This window comes from Strix uralensis, chromosome 5 (genome assembly GCF_047716275.1).
Source record: "Strix uralensis isolate ZFMK-TIS-50842 chromosome 5, bStrUra1, whole genome shotgun sequence".
NCBI lineage: Eukaryota > Metazoa > Chordata > Aves > Strigiformes > Strigidae > Strix > Strix uralensis.
Window position 1 is genome coordinate 52,010,390 of NC_133976.1, and position 10,282 is coordinate 52,020,671.

At 45.0% G+C, this 10,282-nt stretch overlaps 1 protein-coding gene across 5 annotated transcripts in view; it reads right to left on the reverse strand.

Moving 5' to 3' along the window:
- NR2C1 (nuclear receptor subfamily 2 group C member 1) overlaps positions 1-10,073 on the reverse strand; it is a 55,696-nt gene extending 45,623 nt beyond the window's left edge. For 2 of the 5 annotated variants that reach the window (XM_074870767.1, XM_074870769.1), the window contains exon 1: positions 9,866-10,065. The gene's annotated coding sequence lies outside the window, so the exon portion shown is untranslated. Of the gene's footprint in view, positions 1-9,865 lie in introns of all 5 variants that reach the window. The other 3 variants (XM_074870765.1, XM_074870772.1, XM_074870771.1) reach the window with 3 other exon arrangements.
- Between the last annotated feature and the right edge of the window lie 209 nt (positions 10,074-10,282).

Sequence of the window (10,282 nt, forward strand, 5' to 3'; positions counted from 1 at the left end):
TTGTGCGAAGCAGCAAGGCTCCCTCTTTGAGCAGTACCTACCTGTTAGGCTGTGCATCTTGACACTGGAGACGGAGGGGCGAGACAGGTCAAGGAGAACTGGCTATCAACAAATTCTAAGCTAACTTTGGGACAGATGTAGAAAAACCCTTTGGCCTACCTAAGGTATTTATGTTAAGCTTCACATCAGGTATGCTTAATCACTCTTTAGAGATCCCTGCAAAGAATTAAGTGGAAAAAATGTTTTAGCTGTTTTTTCTTCTATAATGTAAACCTTCAAATTTAGCGTATTTTTCATGTTTTTAAAGCTTCTTTTCCTGAGTTACTCCAGCCAGCATTCTCAAAGGCTGAATTGTTTCATGTGAAATGAATATATTCTAAACTCTGAGCGATCTGCAATCGGGAAATAGTCCTTAAACACTTTAGAAGAAACCTTCATTTCCCAGTAAAGAGAAAGATTTAAATTAACTATTGCCACAGTCTGAGTTTTGATCTTCAATAACTGGAAGTAATCTTCAAGGTGTTCTCATCTAATGTGAATCTTCCTGATTTCAGAAATGCTTATTCTTCCCACGCTTGACCAAACCATGCCGCACACATTCAAAGTAGACATCAGGCAACATACGAAAAATGGTTTTTATTGCTAGGATAGAAAAGAAGTAGATTGAGTCAAATAATTGATGGTTTCTTGCTTGAGAATGTTTTGTACTCCTTTTAAAGAGAATGAGACAAATCATCACAAATCAAACTTTATCCAGATGCTAGTTAAAGACTGCTAATCACATTTATATTTCCTTTCTAGGGTTACCTAAAATAATGAAAGGATAAGAGCTGGAATTCTAAAAGAGACCAGAGAACACAACATGAAAAAACTGTACATACTTTTAGGATCTTCTTTGTAACTGTATTACTAGTTATTACTCCAAGAGGCTCCTGCCAACCAAGCACTAAGTTGCAGCAAACACTGGTCAATTAAACTTTACTTCATTTATGTTTCACTCTGAATACCCTTGCAAAAATTTTCTTCACTCACTGTATCAACAAGTGAGTCTATAGTTGCTTACAGCAATTATTGGTTTTCCTTTTACACATCAGATCTAAGATCTTTGCCTTTACTTTTACCATGAAGGTTCTGAAAAATGAAGCAATAAGAAATGCTTTGTCCCATGACCATTTAGCTAATGATACTGTTCACTGCTTAAGCTCTTTCTTCTACAATTTTTTGCAGATCTGCCATTAAGATTGCAAACACTCTTTCTAGAACTCTACAAAAGAAATATGTAACCTTCCTTCAATTTGTCTTAAAGGAGATGTGCTGCTCACAATGTCAAAACTGACAACATTTAGACTGTCAACATGATTAGATCACTACCTCTCCAACCGTCCAATATACTCTACTTTTGTTTCCTTAGTCTGTGATGATCCGTTTGTGTATTTTTCTCATTAGTGGTAAACTGCTGGGGCCAGGGAAAATCCTTTCTTGAAAGATACCCAACACAGTAAGGTTCCTCTTCTGTTGCTCTAGGTACAGACTAACACAAATATTAGCATCTGTATTTATACTGATCAGACCTGCTTTACAAGTGTAATCACTGCATTTGTTCTCAGCTATTCCTTGAGTGCCTGACAGTATTACTTCCCATGTAATTAAACAAAAAAATTAAGCTCTTTCAAAAACCTTTGAAAAAGAAACTCACAGAGACAGAATTATATATCCATCTCTTCTTTTCAAAACCACAATCGCCAACCCTATTAGAAGCAGCATCTAAAAGCAGGTGTTTTGACAAAAGATGGGCATTAGACTTACTCTGTATTACTTACAGTGCATTTATTGCATCTTTCTTCAACCTTCAGACTCAAATGCAACTAGAATCTCTTTCTGTATGTAAATCCTATATAAATATTGTTAGTTTATGCCCCTAGTAAATGAGTTCATGAGCTTTCTTGGCAGGAGGAGTCAGAATTACTTTTAAATACATCACTATCATCAGCATTAGCCCAAACTTGGTGTTGAACCTGGCACCATTGCTAACGGTTTTCCATTGTTACTTTACATAAGCACTCCATGAGTCACTGCGTCAGTGGAAAACTTTCATTAGCTTGCACTACTTTAACCACTCTTCTCTACTTTTTTCTCAGTTTTTATGTGCCAGAGTTTTCCCCAACGTTTTAGTCAAACTAACTTAGGAAAGCCTTACTTTTTAAATAGTTTTTGACTTACTTCAACTGAAATGGGTTAGGAAACATTCTCACGAGAACAGCCAGCAGATTTGAGGGCTGGTAATCAGAAGCACTAACCTCTCCACTAGTACAGTTATACCCAGAAGACATCAATATTTAACTCACACTCTTCTCCAGGGACAAAAGTTACACAACTTTAATTGTCCTAGTAGGAAGTTCCTACTAATAGTATTTCAAAATATTATACCAATACAGATCAAGGACTTTAAGAGCAGTAGCATGAATATTTCTTTATATTTGGACTCTCCGTTGATATAAATGGTAACATCTCTTGTTCTATTATATTGCACTGCTGGTATAGCCACCCCACTATCAAGTACCTTAATTCTGATTTAACACCCTTTAAATGAGTAAGAACAAACTGCATTGGTATAAAGATACAACATGAAAATTCTGTCCACCCCAGAGGTCTTCAGTTTACTATTTTTTTAAAAAAAAGTCATAAACCTGGCCAGTGTAGTTTTACTGCGGCAAAAACAATGCTTGTAAAAAACTTACCCTGATGGCACTGTCAAACCAGTTTGACTCTGTGTAGGTATGGAATGCGCAAAGATTCTGGTAATGATTATGTAGATGTATGTAATGTGTGTTAATACAGGGGTCTCCCCTAGATTAAATCCCCTCGTAGAAGATCAGATGCACATTTAAACTTACATAAGAACTTTCTAGATACTTTTGAGGTATGAGCATGGTAACTAGTTATGACTGCAGAAGTTACTGTGAACTTTAGTTCTATCACAGTAAGGACAAATAAAGGAAGATCAACATGACTTTTTAGGAAAGCTCAAAAGATTAATATAATGTTACACTGGCTTTGTGTGGTGGGGTTTCTGGTAGCAGGGGAGGATGCTACAGTGGGGGCCCCTTGTAGAAGCTTCTTGAATGCTCCCCCAGCTCCAAGTCAGACCCGGCTCTGGCCAAGGGCCAATCAGTGACGGTGGCTGTGCCTCTGTGATAACATATTTAAGAAGGGGAACCTGGGAGGGGGTTGGAGGGACTTGTGAGGAGGAGTTAGAACACCTATGTGAATACCGAAGTCAGGGGAAGGAAGGAGGAGGAAGGGGAGAGGTGCGCCAGAGCAGAGAGCCCCCCTGTATTCCATGGTGAGATGGCAGGGCCACCCTCCTGCCACCCATGGAGGTCACCAGAGGAGCAGAGATTCGCCTGCAGCCTATGGAAGACCCCTGGGACTCTGTGGGAAGAAGCAGCCCCCCACTGTTGTAGTTCGGCACTGGGAGGACTGCAACATGTGGAGGTGACCCATGCCATAGCATCTTGAGAAGAATGCATTCCATGGGGAGGACTCATGAGGGAGAAAGTTAGTGGAGCACTGTCTCCCATGAGAGGGATGCCACGTGGAGCAGGGGGAAGAATGCAGAGGAGTGCTTCCCCCACACACCTTGCAGGAAGAAGCAGCGAACTGACTGCACCCCACCATCCCCTGCCCCTGTGCCGCTGGCGGAAGGAGGTACAGATACTGGGGGAAAAAAGCTGAGCCCAGGAAGAGGGGAGGGGTGGGGGGAGTTTTTAAGATATAGTAACACTTCTCACTGTCCCATTCTATCTGATAAGTGGTGTTGTCCTTAGTGTTTTGAACTGAAGTCCTTTTTCTTCCCCTAATGAGCATGTCTTTTGCCTGTGACCTTAATGGGTGAGCCACCCCTCCCTGTCCTTATCACCATTTCTGAGCCTTTTGATTCATTTTTTCTCCTTCCCAGTGCTGAGGGGGGAAGGGGTGAGTGAAGGGCTGCATGGCACTCAGTTGCCCTCTGGGATCAAACCTCGACAAATGAAAAGCTAAGTGGAAAAGTATTCCCTCTTATAAGAAACTGTCTTTATCTCTCTCTATGGTCATACTGCTTCAGTAGTAAATAATTCAACAGATCTCAGAGAATGAACTAAGGATATGCTATTTTAGAACAGGTCATCACACTGGGTTTACAACTGCTCTGTACCTTAAAATGGAAACTAGTCCTTATTTCAATTCTCAAACTCATCATGTACTAATTAAGAATTCAACCTAACATGTGCCAAACTTATTAAATAATACCTACACATAAAATAGAAAGCACTTAACAATCCCTCTATGATTAAAAGTGCCAGAGTTAGGGGATTCTGTTACTTGTTTTAAGCACTAAGATTGCTTTATACTTAAGAACAGTATTCTGCAATGCTTTATAGATAACAAGTTAAGCCAAGGAATCCAAACACATTTGTGAAACAAATGACCCTACTTTGCTCAACATACAAGAAAAACTCAATGAACACAGCAAGCTAAATGAGCTATTCTTGGATTATCGTTCTATAACCCATATTGCTCAAGATGGCAGAACAGTTGGCAGACTTAAAGGAGTAACATTCTCTTTATTAGTGAACTGAGGAATATTTATGTGACTCCTGAAACCCAGTTAGATATGGTTTATTAAATGTGCATGACATCAAGACTTAGAGAGTACATATGTAAGAGACAGATAACAACAGGAAGCAGCTAAACCTGCAGGCAAGCAAAGGTAGATGAGATGCTTGTAAAAGCATAAGGGAGTAATTAAAAGGCACACAGCAACAGAGAAAGAGATGCATTTGCAGGCATGCCTGTACAGTTAATTTAGAATGATTGCTCTCACTGCTTTTTCATGTGACTGCTACAGTGGGAGAACTGAGAAAACAGAATTGCTAGGATAAATTTTCAGGAGTCTGTCGAGTCATTCTCATAGTTTGGGCCACCAAAGGGACAGTCTCACTTTTAGCCGTGGGCTCCTGTTGCTTTTATCCTGCCATCTTTAGAACCTGCCTGAACAGCTGCAGAGCTGATTCAGCTCACCAGCCCCACAAACAACCGGGGGAGAGGAAGGAGGAGGAAAGACAAGGGGTCTGCCTGCAAGCTGAGTCCACTCACACAGGCACTGGCTGCATGCCAGAGCTAGGTAAGGAGACAGCCATTTAATCAGGTCAAGCTGCCCTGCATAATGTCAGCCACAGCCTGCATCTCCACCTGAAGCCTGCAAAATCCTGCATTGGTACAGAAAAAAACCCCAAACTGGTTCCCTGCACCAGAGCTGAATCTGCACAATGAACCAGACCAGGAAGTTCATCCGACCCCTTCACTGGATTAGGTTCAGCCAGGTCCATTCTCCTACCTGGCATGCAAAGATTCTGCTAACACAGCATAGTGAGTGCAAACCCTTCTTTCCAAACACACTGAGGAGGCATTATATCCACTATGGTATAATTACAGCATTTCACGAAGAGGTAGCCTCAGGTAGCTCCTGGCTGACAGCTTTGTCTCCCTCTGCATTTGACCTTGTGGTTGCATAGCTGTAAGGTAAACTCATCTTCTGAATAACAATTGCTATATGTCACACAAGGAAATGAGGTAGAAGCAGAAATAAGACCACTTCTTTTGGAAAAAGCCCATACTGTTACACCAGCTTATGTATAACACCAAACTGCTTATATAGGTATGGTGTGAGATGACTGCTTGGAGTATTCACTGAACTACAGCCACGAAAGAGGTAGCTGATACATGAAAGTACACTATGGAAAGGACTTGCAAGTCTGTTCTACTACTAACTCTCCCCTTACAACTTGCACAAGCTCATATCCACAGAAACTTCCTTCAGAAAAAAACCACAGAGTTTCACACACATCCTTCCAGTAAATCAGTGTTGACGTTGTTTCAGATAAAAATATAACCTCTATAAATATCATCACTTGCCTCTTCCCCTTTTTTTTTTTTTTGCTTTATCCACTCCACAGGATTAGATTTGGTTAGTTGGTATGTAGTTTTCTGGTTTTTAATTCCTGTAAACATGTATGTAAAGCACTCTGGAAGAAATACTCAGATCAATCAGTCAAGAGTGAAAATGTTAGTCACGCTGACACACTGTCCTGTTAATACTTCAAAGGAAACATATTGCCAAAATAAATGGGGCAGTTTTCACACCACAAATTTACTGCTAAGCTATAAACAGCAACCTCAACTTATTTGGAATGAAATAACCATTAATTTCAGCTAGTACGACAACAGCAGAGGGTTTGGCTTTAGTTTTTTGGTGGTTTATGTTTTTTAAGTTTCTGGTTTAACTTCCTACAGTCAAATACTTAGCTTACTCCAGACTGTCCTACTATCAAGCTGAACAACAATAATTTAAGTTAAACAAATTTGAACAGCCTTTGAAAGAAGGCCTGGCCAAACAAAAAAAAAAATAATCTAAATATTGATACAGAAAGGCAGTTCTTAGACCATGATCAGGAAGGAATGTACTTCCTTACAAAATCTGCAGCACTGCACCGTAAGATACATGGGACTCACTCAGAAAGCACAAGCAACCTTCCAGTCTCAGAGAACTGGAAATTAAGAGTTTGATTCTTCAGAAGATAAATCCTTTGTTGCTTTAAGAGTTTGGCAGTACTATCTAACACAGTAATCTCTGGAATCAAAAGCTGCTGACTGAAGGGTAAGAATATGGACAGGTCTGCATACACAAGAGTAAGAATTTGATTAACTGTACCTTTGCAGTTTTATTCATCATCCTCACACTGATGAAATTCTGTTTTGCAGCAGCTTACCTAATGCCAGTAGTGTACAGGCACAAGTTTAAAGTCCTAAGAGCAGCTTGAAACACCACTGAGAAAAAAATGAGGAAAGTTTACCAGAAAGTAACTTAGGTATTGTTTTGTTTTCCCCAATGGTCACTGCTGGGTTGCATGCTGCAGCCTGTGTGTGACAAAAAAGCATATGCGGACAGCTGTGCCAGCCAGAGCCTGCAGCCCCCGCACCCACCCCAGCTGCTCACTGCTTCCTCACAGTGCATGCTAATACCTCCACAGGTCTGGGAAAGCAGATACTCACGAGAGCTCCCTGACCTGTATCAACCAAAATAACTCAGGTTAGCAAAGCTTACTATTAAAACTGCTTAAGCCAGAACGGCTACTGAAGCAGGAAAGGCACACATACCCTCTGCCAGCTGAGATCCACACTTTGTCCGCCAGCAGAACAAACATGTACAAGTTAAAAACTTGACACTGCTCTGTTCCTTATACACAGTTAAGCTCCCTACTTTAAGCAAGAGGTGCTGGGTTTTTTTCAGGGATTTTTTTACCCAGACATTATACACAGGTTACTTTCTTCTGGGACATTGCTTTCCTTCACAAACTGTAAGGAAACTCCAGCAATTTCACTGGCTGCACAAACTTTAATTGAATAATACAATGAGCACACAATAAATCGAAACAAAAACTAGGTATCAGCATAACAAACAAGCAAACTAATCTTACCAGTGTAAGTATTTAGAATTCACATTATAGATGAAAGCCAGTTTTCACTGGACTAGCACATTAGCTTTAAGCATTCTGTAGTTATATTTTGCATGTGAACTATTTAACTGCATGCTACAGTATCAGTGGGTTTTTGTTCTGTTTCCCGTGCCCCCCCCCTCCCCCACACTTTAACAACAGAATACAATCATGAAATAATTCATGTTGAAAGGTACTTCTGGATGGAGGTCATCTGGTCCAACCCCTTTTCCCCCAAAGCAAGGTCTGCTTCAGTTACACACATTGCTAAGGTCTTTATTGTCAGAGGCTAAGAAACTTGACCAGAAAAATCAAGGTAGGCTTGGAAAAAAAAAAAAACCAACACCAACAAAACAAAACCCAATCTCCCCTCCTACCCCACAATCTAGCCAGGGCCACGGTTATTCTTAAAAAGACATCAGAACTATCACCAAATTTGTTCCCTTCACGACAACATTTCACAAGAAAATGCAACCAGCAAAAACCCCCAGAAGTATTAGTAAGAATTGAGAGGAAAAGTTAAAGCTAGTTAATTGATGTACTGCAATCTCTTTTCTGTAATAAGCATCTTGATCCTGCAGAATCCTACAGACATAGCAAGTCATGCCCAATCATCCAGCTAGAGCAGTCTGCATGAACTGCAGCAGCTGAGGACTGTACACCCCACCCAGTGGTGTCAGTTATGCTCCTTACATTACCATGCACATGCACACATACAGCTGACCACCATCACATGGAAATACTTAGTCCTGTCATAAGAGAGGGTCTGCAATGTCTCTGGAGAAAGAGGTACAGACACAGTCAAACATTACAGAGACTTTAAGACTTCCCTCAAGTGTCCCTGAGGAAAGTTGTAGAGCAAGGAGTAAGCTGTGGGCTAAATACTGTTGAACATCTCATGTCACAACTGGCTACTATGGACTAACAGGGTGGGAAAAGTATTTATACAGTTATTTTCAGGTACAAATGCTGTTACAGAAAAAGCCATCCAAAATTACAAAGTGTAGAAGGGTCACCAGATGAACACTGCCTCATCCAGCACAGTAGTGTTTTGCCTCCCCCATGATACTTATATTATTATTTATACAATGCCGATTCCAAAACCACAAAGCTGTTCTACAGAAAACTATTTCAATTTTTTGCCATCTTATTTTTCTATGATAGGCGTGGATGCAGCTCTCTTCCTACTACACCGCTTTCCCAAGCCCACCTTGCTGATAATGGTATCAGTAGCTTCAGATGAGAGATTTCACATATGAAGAATGCCCGACTCAGTTTTTCAAGAATCATGTCCACACACTCATCTTGCAGTAAAACCTGTATCAAAATACTTTTTTTTTCCCTGTTGTACAAGTTTATTCACAAAACACATGCTATCTCCTCTCTTCCCTCCACAACGTGCAAATGTAAGTTCCTCCTATAGTACAGGGCTGTGCGTTTTACACTTTAGACAGTATATTGCAGCACTGAGAAAAGAACCCACAAATCCCAAAGCTTAGAAGAAAAACCCCACCCAACGAGACAAAATAAGGAACAGCGACAGGGTCACCTGCCCCAACAAAAATAATACCGGGTGTTACACAGGACGTACTACCTTAACCCAAATAAACCCAGACAGCGCCACAGATAATCTGAGAAGAGCGAACCAGTGGAGTGGTGGGACTCAGCAAGCACAAAGTGGCTGGGGGGCCGGGGGGGAGCACGGCCACCCCTCCGCCAGGGCTAAGGCCGCGCACAGCAGCCGCGGGGAGGGAGGGGGGATGGAGACGCGTGGCGGCCAGGCTTCAGCCCAGCGCCCCGGGCCCGTTCTGCCCCGACCCGCCGGCAGGCTGCCCTCGCCTCTCCCCGGGAGGCTTCGCGGGGCTGCGGCGAGACAACGCGGGAAGGGGGAAGGGGCGGCGAGCCAGCGCCCGGGCTCGCCCTCCGCCACGGCCAGCGGGGCCGCTGAGCGGCGCCCCGCACAAAATGGCTGCTCGGGGCCGGGCCAAGGGGGGGCGGGGAGCCGGAGCCCAGCATGAGGGTGGCATCGCCCGCCGCGCCGCGGCTCCCTCTCCCCAGCAGGAGAGACCGGAGCCCGCCGCGCCGGCGGGAAGCGGCAGCCGGCGCCGCCCGGATGCGGGGCGGCGGGAGGCGCAAGCGGTTCCTGTAGGTGAAAGGTCGGGGGGCGCGGGGCCGCCCGCGGGACGCGCCGAGGCCTGAGGCGGGACGCGACGGGACGGGCGGCGCCCCGCGGCGCGGAGAAGGCGGGCCGGCAGCCGCGCGGGCCCGCACCGTTAGTGCGCGGCCGCCGCCGCCGCCAGGCCGCGTGCCGCGGCCGGGGGGTCGCTCACCTGGCGGGCCCGGCGGCCTCTCCGGCAGGTTTATTTCTCGGCAGCGGCTCCGGCTCCCGGGGGTCAGAGTTCGCGACCCCGCCCCCTCGGCTCGGCTCCGCTCGGCTCCGCTCGGCGCCGCCCCGCCCCTCCCCTCCCCGCCGGCTGCATCTGCGCCTGCGCTCGCGCCCGGCCGCCGCGCGGGGAGGGCGGGGGGCCAGCCGGGGCGGGGTCCGCGCGGGGCCTGGGGCGCCGCTGTCGCGCCCGCCTCGCCTCCCGGGCCCGCCTTCGCCTCCCCCGCCCTTCCGGCGGCCGCTAACGGCGCCCGGGGGCGCGGCGGGGCGGGGTGGCGGCAGCGCCGTGCGGGCGGCCCTTTGTCCGCGCCGGCGGGGCGGAGGGTGCTGCCGTGGGAAGCCCCGAGCGCTGAGGTGCTGCGGC